Source organism: Taudactylus pleione, unplaced genomic scaffold (assembly GCF_031769625.1).
Source record: "Taudactylus pleione unplaced genomic scaffold, aTauple2 ptg000407l, whole genome shotgun sequence".
NCBI classification, from domain to species: Eukaryota; Metazoa; Chordata; class Amphibia; order Anura; family Myobatrachidae; genus Taudactylus; species Taudactylus pleione.
In genome coordinates this window covers 544,353-563,203 of record NW_028284809.1, presented here as the reverse complement: position 1 = coordinate 563,203, position 18,851 = coordinate 544,353, and the positions used below count along the sequence as shown (strand labels likewise).

Sequence of the window (18,851 nt, the reverse complement as noted above, 5' to 3'; positions counted from 1 at the left end):
AGACGCCGGCTGGTAAGTATAGTTAACAGTCCCCTCTCCCCCCCCTTAGCCCTAACCCTCCCTTGGGGATGCCTTACCCTAAGACTCCGGGGGTGGTGCCTATCCCTAAGTCCCCCCGTGGTGCCTAACCCTAATCCCCCCTCCCTGCACCCTAAACCTAACCCCCCCTTCCCCTAGCCTGACCCTCCCGGGGGGGGTGCAGAGCCCCAAGTCCCCCCGGGGGTGCCTAAACCTAACCACCCCCCCCCCCGCGCGCGGCTAACAGCTCTCAACGCCCGGCTTACCTACGTTTGATATGCCAGGCATTGGGATTTCGGTATGGGGTTAATGATAGGCGTCGGTATTTAGACGTCTATCTATAGTCCCATGCCGGGCTTTCAGTGTCGGGTTTCTGGCGGGCGGCATTCCTCCCGCCGGCATCCTGTCTACATCCCATATTTTTGACATTGGGAATGGATAGAGGGAGACTTTGCATTATTCCAGAAGTCTCCTGCAGCATCCAGGAGCTCAGGCGAGAAACCTGGATCCCATTGCCCCGTCGCAAATTTGGACTGCACATACGCAAGTCCGGATGTGACGGGGGGATAGTGAGATCCAGGAGGGTATGGTGAGACAGGATGGGAGCAGTCATGAGGAAAAGGAACAGTGTAAAACGAGGGCAGGGAGGGGTAGGATCAAGCAGGGAGGGAAGGGTAGGAACTAATTCAAGAAGGACACAGGGCATAAGAGGAGGGGAGGGTAAGCAGAGGTGAGTGGTGAGCGAGGAGTAGGTCAGCCCCCTGCCCTGACTGCCTGTGTGCCTTATGTCTAAGTAGAAGGATAAATAAATAGATATGTCCCATGGATGTAGCTTTATACCCCTCTTAGGGGTATTTTTCTAAAGCAGGTGAGTATGGAAAGAGGGGGATGAGTATTTTTTTTCTTTTATTTATACCTGTATATGCTAGTTTATTTTATTTATTCATGCTCTTATTTTATTTATGCATGCTATTTTATTTTATTTATACATGCTATTTTATTTATACATGCTATTTTATTTTATGTATACATGCTATTTTATTTTATTTATGCATGCTATTTTATTTTATTTATTCATGCTATTTTATTTTATTTATACATGCTATTTTATTTATACATGCTATTTTATTTATGCATGCCATTTTCTTTTTTTTGTAAATTGCTCATTTTTCATATCTCCAATATTGGATTTTAGGATGGCAGGTGTAACCTCCCATGGGATGCAGTTAGGAAGCTGACGGTCGCAATGCCAACCGCCAGCTTCCCGACTGTCAAATCCCGGCAAGGGACTAATGACAGGCATCGAAATCCAGACGCCTGTCATTAGACCTACTCTGGGAGCCCGACGCCCGGCATACCGATCGAAGGTAAGCCGTGCGCCGGGCGCGGACAGCCACCGAGGGGGTTGAGGGTTAGGTTTGGAGCTCCCGGGGGGGGGACTCAGGGTTAGGCTCCCCCCCGGGAGGGTTAGGGTTAGGCTAGGGGAAAGGTGGGTTAGGGTTAGGCATCCCCGGGAGGAGGTAAGGGTCAGGCACCCCCCCGGGAGGGTTAGGTTTAGGCCTCAGGGACGGGGGGGTTAGGTTTAGGCACTTAGGGCGGTTAGGGTTAGGCACTAGGGGGGGAGGTTAGGGTTAGGCACCCCTAAAGGAGGGTTAGGGGGTAGAATAGGGTTAGTTATACTTACCTTTTTAGCTGTCAGGATCTTCACCCCTGCCGGGCTTCAGCTGTCGGGATTAATACCGCGGCTGGCGGTATTACATACTGATTCCCCTCCCGCACAGGCTTTCATCCAATGGACCCACTTACTTATAATTTTCTGCTACTAACTTGTCATACATAATAATGGGATGCAGTTGATATGTCGGAGGACGGAATGCTAGCAGTCGAAATCCTGCCGCCGGAATCCCGCCGCTTGGCATAATGCCGACTCCGATAGCCCGATGGACGTCAGGACACCGGAGTCGGCATCCCGACCATCGGAAGCCCGGACGGCAGTAAGTATGCGCACTTAGCCATGGACGGGGGGGTTAGGACTAGGCACCCCCGGGAGGTTATAGGGTTAGGCACCCCCTGGGAAGGTTCGGCTAGGGAAAGGGGGATTAGGGTTAGGCTAGGGAAATGGGGGGTTAGGTTTAGTCACCACCAGGGAGGATAGGATTAGGCACCCCCCCAGGAGGATTAGGGTGCAGGAAGGGGGGGCTTGGTTTAGGCACCATTGGGAGGTTAGGGTTAGGTACCCTCCCTGGGGAGGTTAGGATTAGGCACCACTAAGGGAGGGTTAGGGGGGGGAGAGGGGAGGGTTAGGCTACTTACTACCTCTAGTCAGGATCTTTACCGTTCGGCCTTTCACTGTCGGTATTTGAACCGGCAGTTATTCAGCCGCCGGCATCTCATACCAATTCCATAATAACAATTGACAAGGGGGGCGATAGAATATAATTATGAAAACTGAAGGATTATGAGCATTTCAAAAACACCACTGATCTAAAGAGTAATCCATGAAGCATGAAGGTTAATGAGACATGCCTCCCAAAATAAATTGTCATTTTTGTTCCCTTCCTTTTTTAATAGCATATACAATCTATTTCTGTATTATTTTTTTTTACTAGCGACGTATTATATTATATAGTTTTACACTCCTCATATCTCTCTAGGGAAATCCCATGAACCGTATTTACCTTAACTTTAAAGGGGCCAATTTCCGAAAGGCCAAAAAACATTTTCTTTCCCCCTTTCCTTGTATAGTAAAGGGCTTATACTGGTGGGAACATACTCTGCATTAAAAATGAGGGCGTCAGTAAATATATTATTTGGGTTCCTATCAGAGAAGTGCGCAGAACCCCATGTTTTGGTTTTGGATCTGGATTCATCATCATGTTTTGGTTTTGCAAAACCACCCTCAAGTTTGAGTTAGTTTTTTAAATCCGAGTTCTGAACCGGCAACAGATCCGAACGGGGACTCTGGGCCTGACTCAGACTTGGTCGCAAGCGCTGTACGCTCGCAAGTGGCCCAATGGTCTGCGTAAGCGCATGCACACGCATCGCAGTGCGCGTGTGCGAACTACTCATTGCAATCGCATACTGCCCGCTAGGCCAGCAAAGACAGCCCAGCAGAGTGAGTGACAGGAGAGGCCATTTGTGGGTGGTAACATGGGCAGTCCATTAAAAACGGGGGAGTGGAGGTGCGAACGCTGCCTGAGTGTTTCAACGCCATTTTTAAGGCGTGCATAATTAACAGGCAGCGTCGTAGTCCACATCACTTGCCTGTCTTTTACACTGAAGTCCTCGCAGTGATTGCGGTAGAGTAAGGCAACCGCAAGTGCTGCGTTAGCTTCCGATGGTGCTCGATGTACCAATGTTTAAAGACACTTCCTGGAGATGACGTGCGCTAGTGGGCTGCTCTGCATACTCTAATGGGCGTCTGCATACACAGAGCGATCTCTCGCACAGCCAAAGTGGGTGTGCTTATGCCTTGGCGAGCGATTGCATCCCATGACGTCAATTTGAAAAATTTGCACACGCAGGATGCGAGCGTCCGCAACAAGCGAGCGGGTCTGAATCAGGCCCTCTGTTCGCACAGGGTCACAAAAGTGAAACCGAACCTTGATTCGGTTCTACTCGGAACCCCTAAATTCAGGTATGTTTATGTTTCAGTGGCGTAACTATCTATAATGGGTGCAGTGTGTGAGGGGCATAAGGGCACACCCTGCACCCATATTATTTTAAACTTACCTGTCCGTGGTCCTGCGGCGGGTGTCAGCGCTGTTCAGAACACCGGAAAATGGCCGCCGCAGACATTTTTCCAGTGTTCTGTGCATGCGCAGTAGACTCCGAGCACACTCTAGTGCCTGGAGTCTACTAATGCACCGGTGGCTGGCGTCAGTCGGCTGCCAGCCACCGGGGAGAGAGGAGGGGGCCCCGCACGGGCAGTGCACACAGGCCCCCTCCTCTCTTAAGACGCCCCTGCGCGCATCGCTGGTCGTTTTCGACATTTACATGGCCGATTTGTGAACGATTGAGCAATAACGATGTCGTTATCGTTCAATCGGCCTGTTTAATCGCTAAGAGGATACGCACCTTAACACCTTCGATCAGGAAATCATGCTGTCCAATTACAATCAGACTGCGATACGCAAGTTGTCTGGTGACGTACATCGATGCATGTATTCATCTCCAGGTGGGAGATGATGCAAGCCTTGAAGAGAGATAAAGTGGAGAAAAATAAAGTACCAACCAATCAGCTCCTGTCATTTTTCAAACGCAGATTGGCTGATAATTCATCTCTCTCAAATTTATATCTCTCCAAGCTTTGATAAATCTCCCCCCCAGATCTCCAGTGCAGGATGTTCCCTGTGTTCATTGAAGATCCAGATTTCAGTGTGTGTGGCAGATTTGGCCGGTGAGATGACGCTTAGTCGTGCGGCCTGTGCAAGGGGGAGATTGGAGAAGAGATGAGATAAAGCTGGAGGGCTAAGTGCACAAGGATCCTGCACGCGCTGAGGTTACATGAGGCGTTTCCGAGCTATGATTATAGAGCAGGGTTTAAGTATTAAGAGGAGAAGAGTAACGGCCGGCTGTATTTATGTGGGAGAAGGGAGGGCAGATGCGTGCAATCATTTTATACAAGTTTAATACCATCTAGAAGTAGGATCATTTATAAAGCTACCGTATGTGGTTACTGCTGGCATTTTACCATGTTGGTCTTTAGAGAGAAGTGATGTCTTATTTTGCACTTTTTGTATTAATTTTTATTGTTTATTAAAACATTATACACAAAGTAACATAGCCCAATACAAAAAAAGATAAAATGTAGAATATCAATGATACTACAACAAATATTTTCTGCAGCTATAAGGATTACAGATAACACCTTGCCAGTCATTTCAGGCTGAGGAGTGGATGACTGATGTGCCTTTCAATGGCGTCAATACTAAATTTAAATTATCGTGACCGAGTACCAATAATGAATGAATATGCCCCTTGTGGGCTAGCCATTATCTATGGGTTTTATTGCAGTTGTATAAAAAGCTCTTTAAAGCTCCTCAAAAACACTTTTTTACCGTGGGCCATAGCCTCTGGTGTATGTACAGAGAGCTCTCTAAAAAAAAAAAAAGTTTATGTGTATATAATATATATATATATATATATATATATATATATAAAAAGAAGTCAGAAAACAATATGTATTATCTGAGGTTAATGAAAGATAATTAAAAGATAATTAATTATCAGCCAAGTGGTTGTTCCCGAATCCAAATGAGTTATACAGATTTAGTTTCATTATTTTGCAATTAGTAATGTAATAAATAAAATCTAAAAAAAAAAATACATGGAGGTGATATTATAATTTTTCAGAGAGCCAAATACACAGATAAATAGGGGAATTGCTTGGCTCTACCTGTTTTCTAATCTTCTTCTCTTTAATCAGGGATAATTTAGATAAGTGATCAGTTTAATACGTAGAATTAGGCTTGTGCAAATTATTACTTCCTTTTTTTGATGCCAACGTCTGATAAAGTGACGATATTCCTTCCCCTTCACTGGTGATCTTTGGTCTACAACTCACAATATCTGTCCACCTGGGGATTGTATCAAGAGGAAATTCTACTGACGCACATTTCTGGTGGGCCCACAAACTAGGTTCCATTAAAGTTCTCCTACAAGACATTTTTATGGATTGGAGAAGAACCTTCTGATCATCATTCGGTCACCCTGAGTTGTATAGGTGGTGGTAAGGGGGGTGCAATGGATCCAATAGGAGACTGAACACCGTATGCGCTTCGGATAAATTCTATATATTAGGCTTTAAGAAATAAGGGCCTGATTCAGACCAGGTCGCAAGCGCTGAGCGCTCGCAACCGGGTCGATGGTGGCCCATAGCTCCGTCGTGCGCATGCGCGAGACCCGGCTAGCGACGGGCACTCCGTCACTCTGGTCTCACACCAAAGGGGGCGAGCTGTCGATGTTGAGTGACAGCTCGCTCCGTTTGGTGGGTGGGCCGGGGGGGTGGCTGCCCAAACGGAGGCGTTCCCATGAGAACGCCTGCCATTTGGGGGTGGCCCCACTGACATCACAAGTGATGTCAGTGGAGAGCTTCCGGCTCTGTTAGAGCCGAAAGCTCTCTGGGGCTTGCGATGAACAAGACCCTACCACAAGGGTCTCGTCACAAGCCCGATGGTCGCGATGGTCTTGACCATCGCGACCATCATCATGGTCGCTTGCTATAGCTGTGGGTGGTTACCCACAGCTATGCGAGCGGCCAAGAGGCCGCTCAAAAAAAAAAAAAAGCCCGGCCCTGATTCAGAGCGAGCGCTCTGTAAGAGCGAGTGGCTCTGAATCCGGCCCTATATCCTGCTGGAAGTTTGATGAATGCGATATTACGATGAGCTTCCAATCAGAGGACAATAATGTATCAGTCTCACAATAGTGTGTCTTCCCAAGTTCCCAACCTCCTCCTTTTTTCTTCAGAAATTGATTTGGAAATCCATCGTAATTTTTCCAAGAGGACGGGAAAACGTTCTTAACTTTTGAGTTCATCTGGTACTTTCTTAGTGATGGAGATGTACGAATACAGATTTATCCAACAATTTTTCACCCGCCACCACCCTACGCCAAGACACCAGGGAGAAGGCTTTAGATCATGTTGTCATCAGCGCGGGGCCGGTAGAGGCTGCCCATTGGCACTCCGTGTCCAAAGCTGCTGAGGAGCTTGATACACCAGTTGCCATCACTTCCTTCGCTGTCTTCCACCCTCTTATTTCTTTCTGCAGACAACTTGTGACCTAGGAGACAGGAAGACATGGAGAGGTCAGTACCTGCCACCCACCACCAGAGATGTTTCCAGCCACTTTTACGATATCCAGTGTTGGAAGCGATTGGTCAGGTCATGATTTTGATGTGCTGTCATTTAAAAGGAAACCGTTTTTTGTGTATTTTTTTTATTGCAAGTTAAACTTTTTGTTTATCTTGCTTTATCACATCAGGGCAAGAACACAACTGTTCTTGTTTTTAGACTTGTGGGTATTATTAAAAGGGGGCCAGGTTGGGGGGTTACTTGGTAGAACATACTGCTCTTTGCATGTTTTCTTTGCTGATATGTAGTTGTTAAAAAACAAATGTTCTGGTGTGTTATATGTGGTAAGGATGTGGCTATTCACCGTTGTGTCTTTTTTGTTTATTATCAGTCCCATCTCTTTGCTGACAATTGTCATTTTAAACATTTGTTCAGGTAGAGTGATCTTATCTGTCCTGAAGAGAAATCATATCGCCAAATGAGCCACAGGCAAATGGGCCATAGTTGTGGGCAGCCGCAACTACAACCATTTATGCTAATGCAAGTATCTCTTTTACTAATGTGGGGGCTCGTCCGTGTGCTAGCGGAAACCCATGCCGCCCACTGATTTTACATTGGTGGCCGCAACCACCATCATAAGCATCGGCACTTGCACCAGCCCCACACTGGGTGCATGGGATCCATCGAAAACCTGCCTTCTCTCCCCCTCACGCAGGACTCACAGGGAGCTTTTGATTCACGCCCGTGACGCCACCATGACACTCCCACAAGTCAGGGTGGTTCTGTGCAACCACTTTGCCAATGCCCAGTTCCCACCCCAAAACTCCCTGTTTCACGGAAAGAGAGGTCCAGTTGAGTTGCGTCCAACCCAGTATAGATCTGGCATGTGTATAAATGCATAAAGTCGCTTTTGCGCATGCGCCATTTCCATCCACTAGGAGAGATCCGTGCAACTCAGAATCAGTACCATAGTGCACAGATAACTAGGTTGTTACAGATTGTAGTGACTGTCTTGCAGTCTCCTAGGTAACAGAAAGCACTCAGTACACATTTGGTGGATATACAGCAACATGATAAGAGGGGAATGAAAAGACTGACCTTGCTTTGATAATTTAGCTTATTGCACAGAAGAGTTCAAAGACAACCATCATAACATGAGTGTGTATATATATATATATATATATATATATATATAATGTGTATATATTAAGAGGTGAGCAGGTTCGGATTACTTCGGATTTCCACGCCGAGTTCAGATTTTTCCTGGCAATAAATGGGACTCAGAAAGAGAATCCTATATATATATATATACACACATATGTCTGATATGTAAGTCAAATTATTGGTATCTAGCTTGCTGTGCAAGTTCTATAGATTCAGGATGTGGGTTTCATTTATTTCCTTTTAGTCAGAGCTGCAGTATAGTTGCGGTGTGATTGCTGTTCGTGTATATGTATTTTAACGTTCATGCACCAGTATATAAAAGACGCCATTTGCACCTGTGTATAATTGCAGAAGGCTTAGGGCAACTCTCTAGCCCATAGGATGTCAAACAAATGAACGTTGGACTCACCCAGCGCTCTCCCACATTTTTTCAGTCCCTCCAAAGGCCACGAGGCAGCACTAGCAATCCAATTCATGATCAGTTTTCCAGCCTGCGTTAACACTGAGGATAATAACATAAATATGAATGATTAGACCAGAGTTCACCATGTGCAGCAAGTTAGATACCAGTAATGCAGAAATCAGATCATAGTACAATTATAACTTTAAATAACATGACAGGTTCATAAAACTGCTTCTTATTGTAATTTCCGCTGCTGTTTTGAACAGGAGATAGCGTGATGCTCTAATCATGCAGAAACTGCCTGGCCTGTAGCAGCCTGGCCTTATCATCGCTGGGTGATTGTTCTGTCCTCCTGTAATAAGTCAGCAGGGAATAGTCAATGACACAATAGTCGGCATATTCTGTGGTTCCTATTTACCAGTAAGATCCTGATTACGGTCGACAGTGAGGGTGGGTACACACCTAAACGACCGGCAATTGTGCCGATGTTCAGGGCGATTTGCCTTCACCCTGGACATCGCATGATTGCCGGTACACACTTAAAAGATTTAATGAAAGACGGAACGATCACTGTTCCATCCTTCATTAATATGTACAGCCTCACATGCGGTACCATGTAATTGGCTGTGCAGCTCTGCCAATCACTCTTATTTAATTATTTATTATTATTATTTATTACTAGTTATTTATATAGCGCACACATATTCCGCAGCACTTTACAGAGAATAGATGGCCATTCACATCAGTCCCTGCCCCAGTGGAGCTTACAAGCTATGTTCCCTATCACATGCTCACACACATACACACTAGGGTTCATTTTGGTTGGGAGCCAATTAACCTACCAGTATATCACATGCGACCGCGGGAGCGCGCAAATCAGGCATACACACTGCACTACATACCCGATTTGTCGTTCCGATTTGGCCAAATCGTGCCGATATCGTCCCGGTGTGTATGCACCGTGAGGCTGATAAATCTCTTATAGCCCCAATTTATATATATATATATATTAGGGGTGAGCGGGTTCGGATTTCTGAAATCCGAACCCCCCCGAGCCCCCCCGATCCGAGTCCGATCCGAGTCAGGCTCGACTTTTCCCGCCTGACTCGGATCTGACATCGAGGCAAAACGTCATCATCCCGCCTTCCGAGTCTCGCGGGTTTTGGATCCTATATAAGGTACCCGCGTCGGCGCCATTTTCTCACTCGGCTGTGGACAGTGAAGAGGGAGGGTGGGAGTTAGTGCTGTGTAGTGTAGTGTAGTGTAGTGCTGCTGTTGTCCACTACTTCAAAGTCCATAGGGGCTGGCTGTGTTGTGCTGTGCTGCTGTTGTTAATAGGGGCTGTGTCCACTACTTCAAAGTCCATAGGGGCTGGCTGGACTGTGTTGTGCAGTCAGTTCTCCATAGGGGCTGTGTCCACTCCAAAGTCCTGTGCAGTGTCCCAGTCCTAAAGGGGTGCTGTAGTGTTGTCCAGGGGGTGCTCTGTCCATCAGGGGTGCTCCCCCCAAGTGCACTAAAAATAATATATTTTCTGTGTTTGTGAATTGTGTGCGCAGTAGCCGCACGTGCATCAACAAAGTAGTGCCAAGCGTGCGCCTGTGTCATAAGTAAAGGGCCGGCTGGCTTGACCGTTAAAGGGTGCTGTAACCCCCGAAAGTACACTCCAGTCCAAACCAAAAAAAAAATATTTTCTGTGTTTGTGAATTGTGTGCGCAGTAGCCGCACGTGCATCAACAAAGTAGTGCCAAGCGTGCGCCTGTGTCATAAGTAAAGGGCCGGCTGGCTTGATCGTTAAGGGTGCTGTAACCCCCGAAAGTACACTCCAGTCCAAACCAAAAAAAAAATTATTTTCTGTGTTTGTGAATTGTGTGCGCAGTAGCCGCACGTGCATCAACAAAGTAGTGCCAAACGTGCGCCTGTGTCATAAGTAAAGGGCCGGCTGGCTTGACCGTTAAGGGTGCTGTAACCCCCGAAAGTACACTCCAGTCCAAACCAAAAAAAAAATTATTTTCTGTGTTTGTGAATTGTGTGCGCAGTAGCCGCACGTGCTTCAACAAAGGAGCAGCGCCAAGCGTGCGCCTGTGTCCCATAAGTAAAGAGCCGGCTGGCTCATTTCTTAAAGGGTGGTGTAACCCACAAAGTGCACTACTCTCCAGCAAAAATAAAATAATATTTTCTGTGTTTGTGTGCGCTTTAGCCGCACGTATATATATCAATATAACATAAATGGAGGACCAAACTTTCTCCGATAAAAATAAAATAGGGAAAGATCAAGAACCACTTCCTCCTAGTGCTGTTGCTGCTGCTGGGAGTTGTTCATCATCCCAGAGAGGAAGTAGGAACATCACTACTTTTACTAAACAATTGACCCTCCAACAGTCCCTAGCGATGAGGATGAAGTACGACAGCAGTCATCCTGAAGCAAAACGTATAACTGAGGCCTTGACTGCTATGTTGGTGTTAGACGTGCGTCCGGTATCCGACATTAGTGCAGTGGGATTTAGACAATTGATGGAGGTAGTGTGTCCTCGGTTCCAAATCCCGTCTAGATTCCACCTGCATCCTCAAAGCAGCAGCGACAAGCGTGCGTCTGTCTGTTAAAGGGTGGTGACACCCTCAAAGTGTGCTACACAAACAATTAAAATATTGTTCTTTTTTTTTCTGTCTTTGTGAATTGTGTGGGCTGTAGCCGCACCTGCATCCTTAAAGCAGCAGCGACAAGCGTGTGTCTGTCTGTTAAAGGGTGGTGACACCCTCAAAGTGTGCTACACAAACAATTAAAATATTGTTCTTTTTTTTTCTGTCTTTGTGAATTGTGTGGGCTGTAGCCGCACCTGCATCCTTAAAGCAGCAGCGACAAGCGTGCGTCTGTCTGTTAAAGGGTGGTGACACCCTCAAAGTGTGCTACACAAACAATTAAAATATTGTTCTTTTTTTTTTGGTCTTTGTGAAATGTGTGGGCTGTAGCCGCACCTGCATCCTTAAAGCAGCAGCGACAAGCGTGCGTCTGTCTGTTAAAGGGTGGTGACACCCTCAAAGTGTGCTACACAAACAATTAAAATATTGTTCTTTTTTTTTCTGTCTTTGTGAATTGTGTGGGCTGTAGCCGCACCTGCATCCTTAAAGCAGCAGCGACAAGCGTGCGTCTGTCTGTTAAAGGGTGGTGACACCTCAAAGTGTTCTACACAAACAATTAAAATATTCTTCTTCTTTTTTCTGTCTTTGTGAATTGTGTGGGCTGTAGCCGCACTTGCATCCTCAAAGCAGCAGCGACAAGCGTGCGTCTGTCTGTTAAAGGGTGGTGCAACCCTCAAAGTGTGCTCCACAAACAATAAAAATATTCTTTTTTTTTTCTGTCTTTGTGAATTGTGTGGGCTGTAGCCGCACTTGAATCCTCAAAGCAGCAGCGACAAGCGTGCGTCTGTCTGTTAAAGGATTACATCGGTGACAGCATCCAAGTAGGCATGTCAGACAGTCCGTACCTGTACTGGCAGGAAAAAGAAGCAATTTGGAGGTCCCTGTACAAACTGGCTCTATTTTACCTGAGTTGCCCCCCCTCCAGTGTGTACTCCGAAAGAGTGTTTAGTGCAGCCGGGAACCTTGTCAGCGAAAGGCGTAGGAGGTTGCTTCCACAAAATGTGGAGAAGATGATGTTCATAAAATGAATTATCAACTCTTCCAGGGAGACCAGCCTCCAGAACGTACAGAGGGACCTGTGGTTCCAGCAGGGACGAATTAATACTCTGTGAGGATGAGGATGTACACACTGAAGAGGGTGAGGAATCGGTGGATGAGGAGGATGAGGATGACATCTTGCCTCCGTAGAGCCAGTTTGTGCAGGGACAGATAAATTGCCAGCTTGTTTTGTGGGGGCCCAAACGAACCAATCATTTCAGCCACAGTTGTGTGGCAGACCCTGGCGCTGAAATGATTGGTTTGTTAAAGTGTGCATGTCCTGTTTATACAACATAAGGGTGGGTGGGAGGGCCCAAGGACAATTCCATCTTGCACCTCTTTTTTTTCTTTGCATTATGTACAGTTTGGGGCCTAGTTTTTCAATGCCATCCTGTCTGCCACTGCAGTTTCACGCCTAGATGGGTCACGTGTTTGTGCCGCCCACTTGTGTCGCTTAGCATAGTCATCCAGCTACCTCGGTGCAACCTTTTGGACATAAAAACACTATTGTGAGGTGTGAGGTATTCAGAATAGACTGGAAATGAGTGGAAATTAAGGTTATTGAGGTTAATAATAGCATAGGAGCAGAAAAACCTACAAATTCTGTGATTTTAGCTGTTTTTATGCTTTTTTTCAAAAAAATACAGATCCAAAACACAAAACCCAGAACCCAAAACACGCAAGGGTGGTTTTGGCAAAACCAATCCAGATCCAAAACACGAAGAAAGATCCAGATCCAAAACCAAAACACAAAACACGAAAAGTGGCCGGTGCACACCCCTAATATATATATATATATATAAAAAAGACCTCTGTAAGTATATAGCGATACTGGCCCAGGGCGGTAAGGGTTAACTCACCACAGTCGGCAGATATGCACAATAGGGATTTTTGTCCTTTGAGCGGTCAATCCCGGAGCAGCGACGTGTTTTGCTGTTCCGCAAACCCGGCATACTCTATCAGTGCTGGCTTCATTCTCAAAAAGGGGACGGATGTATTTGGGGACTTACCTGTTGGAAGGACCTCTGCCCCATTGCCCAGAGACGGCGGGCACAAGGAATTGCCATGAGTCTCTCCAGAGGCTTGACCTCCGACATGTGCTACTGCACCGGGCGTCTTTCTCCCTGCCGCGTCCGTGTAACGCCAACGTGCCCCTGTGTGTTTCCCAGCATGAAGAGGCTCCACGAGACCACCACCACAGCATAGGATAATATAAACCTCGTTGTCAACCACTGTATAATCAGCAGCCAGTGTGTGCATTCACCTGGTGCACTACAACATCCAGCATGCCATGCATGCTTCTGGCTGCAACTGGGATATCTCTGCATCCTGTACCTGCTGCCTTACTGTTAACCCAGTGTTATTCTGCTACCTGCTGTGTGGACTAACCTCCATTTACACATCGCCGCCACCTACCTCCAAGAAAGTCCCTCCGTATTCAACAGCAGCCCCCATTGGTTTCTGTGTGAGCTGCTGTGCTGCCTGATTTACTAAGGTCCAGAATGCAAAGCAGTCTGGAGCTTGGCCCCGGACGCTAATGTCTTCTGCAGATGGCTACGATGGGTTACTGTCGCTGTTTTGCATGCGCAGTAGAGCAGCTGAGAGGGGTATAGCAGGAAGCAATGTGATCACTTCTCTGATAGGAGCCCGTCCCGGCGGCTCAGTCATTTTATTTACGGCCGCAAGTAATAATAAATATGCCCCTATATGTTCTAATTCTAAATTCTGTACCTTATATTTCTGGTTGGACCTAAACAGGACAGGCCTCTGATGTTTCCCAGGCTCTGTTATTTTTATCCGGACAAAGTGCAGGGAAAACTCTCATTGGAATTATTCTCTGTTTCGCATTTGAAAGGAAAAAAAACGAATAGATTCTTTTCCAGCTCCAACTGTAGCAGTAACGTCCTCTCAGATACTTTCCATGAACTGTTTTCGGGGTTCCTAGGACAGCAGCCGAGAGGGTCTGGGACCCCGTGTAATGCCTGAAATCGCCCTTGTTTGGCCCCACACAGAAGTGTAAAGGTCGTTGTCATTTCCAACACTAAATCAAGGACAAAGCCAAATATCTGACACATTACTACGCAGATCATTAACCTGCAGCCACAGGCCCAGAGCAAAGTTAAATAAACTTATTCATCTGACAAAATAAAAAGGGACAGAGGAGCTTATTCAGACCCGGTCGTTAGCTCTATGAGCTCGCAACCGGGTCGATGTTGCTCCAGTGCGCATGCGCACGACGGAGCCGGCTCCATTGTGTGCATGCGCGAGACCCGGCTAAAGACGGGTGATCCGTCGTTAGGGGGTCTCGTAGCAGACGGGGCGATCTGTCGATGTTGAGTGACAGCTCGCTCCATTTGCTGGGCGGGCTGGGGGCGTGCCCGGCCAAACGGAGGCGTTCCTGTCGGGAACGCTTGCCATTTGGGGGCGGCCCCACTGACATCATCAGTGATGTCAGTGGGGAGCTTCCTGCTCAAACAGAGCAGGAAGCTCCCTGGGGCTTAAGGTTGACGAGACCCTACCTTAGGGTCTCGTCGTAAGCCCGATGGTCCATCGCGACCATCACCCTTAGCGGTCGTTAGAGCTGTGGGTGTTAACCCACAGCCTAACGACCGACACGGAGGCGGCCGTTCAGGATGCAAGCGGCCGCCCTGTTTCAGAACGTCCGCTTGCATCCTACGACCGCCTCTGAATGAGGCCCCGAGTGCCTGATTCATACTTGGGAATAGAGTGAGATTTCTCTCTCAACTGATCATCTTGGTGACACGATGCTGCACTGCAGGTGGGGCAGATTTAATATGTGCAGAGAGATTTAGATTTGGGAGGGAGGTGTCCAAACTGACATCTAAAGTGCAGTGTAATAATAAAGCTGTGCAGTATATGTGGGCTCCATGCAAAATCAGCCAGTATTTACCCTACATGCAAAATAAAATGTATGTATATACACCCTTTGCATTGCAATATGGTTTGTTCAAGTTCACAGTTGAGAGAGATATCTCACTCTATTCCCAAGTCTAGGCAGGGCGCCGGAGCTAGAGAGGGCAACTTTGTGCGCGCCTTTTCCGGCGCGCGCTGGAAAAGGGGGTGTGGCCATGAAAAGGGGGCGTGCCTATAAGACACATCCCCTTTTTGTCATACTTGGGGGCGTGCCCGGCACTTACGGACACGCCGGGCAGCCCCCAAGCGCTGCAGACAGGGAGAATAGATGCCGGGCGGCGGTGTCTGGGTCACCGCACATTTCTGCACCCGCGGGACACTGCGTCCTGCGGGTGAAGACGGCACCCGCAGGCTGTGAGGGCAGGGAGCTTTTTGCCCTCCTTCTGGAGGGCAGGGTGCTTTTTGCCTTCCAGAAGGAAGGCAGGGCGCCGCGCCCGCTAAGACAGCCTAGCGGGAACGCTACAACTCTGAATCAGGCCCATAGACCCCCACCTCCCCCTCCCCATGGGATATAGGAATTTAATGGCCAAAGCTATTTTTTATAAACATATATAACCTTTATTATGTGCAGTTCGGTTCTCCAAAAATCGGAATCCCCTTAAATTTTGTGAATCTGGACAGATCCGAGTCGCATTTCTGATCTTCCCACAGTTTGCAATTTGGATTCTATATCAGAATTTGCAGTTTTAGATTGCAAAAATTACATGATTTTAGCTGATTTTAAAAACTTTTTAGCATTTAAAAAAAAAAAAAACAGATCCAAAACCAAAACATGAAGATGAATCTAGATCCAAAACCAAAACACGGGGTTGAGCGCACATCTCTAAACATAATGTAATATCCAGTACAAAACTACATATTAATAACAGCATAGAGTGACAAAGAGGGGTCCGTGAAGCCTTAAGGGTCTTACACCCAGACGTACACCATGTTAGATCTGGAAGACACATACCAGCTGCCAATCATGCTTATATACTTCTAAAATGACATCAACTCAGAGGGGAAGAGACTGCATGATCTCTACCATTAGCAAGTGAAAACAGAAGGTGTCACAATTTCCCGTCCTACGATTGACAAACGCTATCTCCAGGGTGCAGTTACAAACACTTCAGAATTTCCACCTCCAGCACCTAACAACTGTCCCAGGCCCTCACCCTATTCATCAATCCCTTGTCACATAGACTAATTGAGAAAATATCGCCGGCATAGGTGCGCGTTCTGTAGTTGCTGAGGGTTCTTGGGCATCCCCAATATGCTTCTACTTTCTGCTCCCTCCTTTAACGCTGTCATGTTCCCCTTCTGCTTAAACTAGTGCCCTCCTCAGGGCTCAGTTATATTCACCCTGCATTTGAATAAATGCCTAAACAGTCAATTCCATGATAAAATGTGCTGGCTTTTAACATAAATCACCGGCAGGCCCGAAGCTTGGAAATGATCCTTTTTCGACAGTTTGATTCTTTAGTTAGCTTTTAATGATTGATAATTGTGAAGTTTTTTTAGTTTCATGTGATTAGCATGGCAACCACAGTCACATGGCACATGGTGTAGTGAGCAGAGAGGCTTTAGAATGCCCTTCTGATCTCTGTTATCACTGTAACATTGTCCCCTCCTTCCTCTGCCACCTGCCCCCACGCCCCACTCGCGTGACATGCTGACAGCTGTGAGTCCGGGTGTGTCTGGCAACCATACTTGTTTTGCCTTTATAGAGATTTTGAAAAGGTGATAATGATTTGTAGGTAGATAGTTACAAATAATTAGAAATCAGATATATGCTTAAAACGGAACTTAACTTTCTATTAATGGGGGTGATCTTCTATGTGGGAAGGTGACATCCGAAAGGCAGTCACTAGTATTTTTGCAGTGCAAATAATGCTGAACTCATATCAGTAGTCCCTCCAGTATCACTTTCGGTTACAGTGTCTATTTGACCAATTGATATTGTACCATAGCTGAGCAAACAGAGTTACCCAGAGTGACACAATCTAATCCTGTCATCGTGTTAAGTGCAGAGTCACAGATTCTGCTGACAAACACCACATGCCATAAGAAGGGAAACATTCGGGAAGCCGGCAGACGCAATGCCGAGCGCTGGCTTCCCGAATGCTAAATCCCAGCAAGGGTTAAAGGACAGGCGTCGAAATCTCGACGCCTGTCATTTTACCTACGCTGGGAGACCGGCCCCCGGCATCCCGATCGAATGGATGCCGGGCGCCGGACACGGACAGCCGTGGGGCGGGGGGAGGGTTAAGTTTAGGGCTCCCGGGGGGACTTAGGGTTAGGCACCCCCCCGGGAGGTTAGGGTTAGGCTAGGGGAAGGGGGGGTTAGGGTCAGGCAACCCCGGGGGGAGGTTAGGGTTAGGCACCCCCCGGGGGACTTAGGTTTAGGCGGCGGGGAAGGGGGGGTTAGGGTTAGACACTTAGAGGGGGGATTAGGGTTAGGCACTTGGGGGGGAGGTTAGGGTGTAGAATAGGTTAGTTTATACTTACCTACCGGCGTTCAGGATTTCCACCTGTGTCGGGCTGCCGGCATTTGAACTGCCGGCCATGCGGCTGACGGTAAATCATACCGAATCCCATAAGAAGACTGTCTTCTAAAGACACAGGGCCTGATTCAGCAAGGATCGCTATTCTGGAAGAACGCACGTACCGCAGTTGCTAATATTAGCGGTGAGATGCAAATGTTTGCAAGTTGCAATCGCATGGCGATCACAGCTTACCATAAGGACACCCACTTCCCCTTACACACATCCGTATACTTCGGCAACATAACTAAATAATCGGTAACATCGAGTAACACTTCTTTCTTCAGTCCATTTCAGGTGCCCCCCACTGATTTCCGAATAATGTATTTAAAATTATGTTAACTGGCAGAATTCTGTTTCCTTTACTGTGATGTACAATCAGTTCACCACACTGCCGCACAATTAATTCACCACACTGCCGCACAATCAGTTTACCACACTGTCGCACAAGCAATTCACCACACTGCCGCACAATCAGTTCACCACACTGCCGCACAATTAATTCACCACACTGCCGCACAATTAATTCACCACACTGCCGCACAAGCAATTCACCACACTGCCGCACAATCAGTTCACCACACTGCCGCACAAGCAATTCACCACACTGCCGCACAAGCAATTCACCACACTGGCGCACAAGCAATTCACCACACTGCCGCACAAGCAGTTCACCACACTGACGCACAAGCAGTTCACCACACTGCCGCACAATCAGTTCACCACACTGCCGCACAATCAGTTCACCACACTGCCGCACAAGCAATTCACCACACTGCCGCACAATCAGTTCACCACACTGTTGCACAAGTAATTCACCACACTGCCGCACAAGCAATTCACCACACTGCCGCACAATCAGTTCACCACACTGCAGCACAATCAGTTCACCACACTGCCGCACAAGCAATTCACCACACTGTCGCACAAGCAATTCACCACATTGCCGCACAAGCACTTCACCACACTGCCGCACAAGCAATTCACCACATTGTCACTGATGGGCAGAGCACTGATACTGAAAAGCCAAACTTTATCCTTACAGCTATGACACATAAAACATGGTAAATACCCCCCACACCCCAGCTCTTACCGGGCAGAGAGTGTCCTGCTTGTGTTGCTGTATCCTGCATCCTCCAAAGGGATGAAAAAGTTCTAACGTAGCAGAAAGAATTTAAAGGTCCCTTGTACAGGGGAGGTGGGGACGGAGGAAGTTTATAAAGCAACGTCACAGCTTAAAGAGCCTGAGCATGCAGTTACACAAACACAGGCAACACGCGACTGATGTGTGCCCAGCCCATTTATGATGCACTTTCAGATTTGACAGTAAATAGAAAGTAAA

General features: G+C 47.2%; 1 long non-coding RNA gene across 1 annotated transcript; it reads right to left on the bottom strand.

Moving 5' to 3' along the window:
• Positions 1–5,154: 5,154 nt before the first annotated feature.
• Positions 5,155–18,683, bottom strand: LOC148506340 (uncharacterized). Its single transcript, XR_015869792.1, has 3 exons — positions 18,603–18,683; positions 8,385–8,477; positions 5,155–6,800 (listed from the first exon to the last, which is right to left on the bottom strand). It is a non-coding gene; the product is annotated as an uncharacterized LOC148506340 (long non-coding RNA).
• Positions 18,684–18,851: the final 168 nt, after the last annotated feature.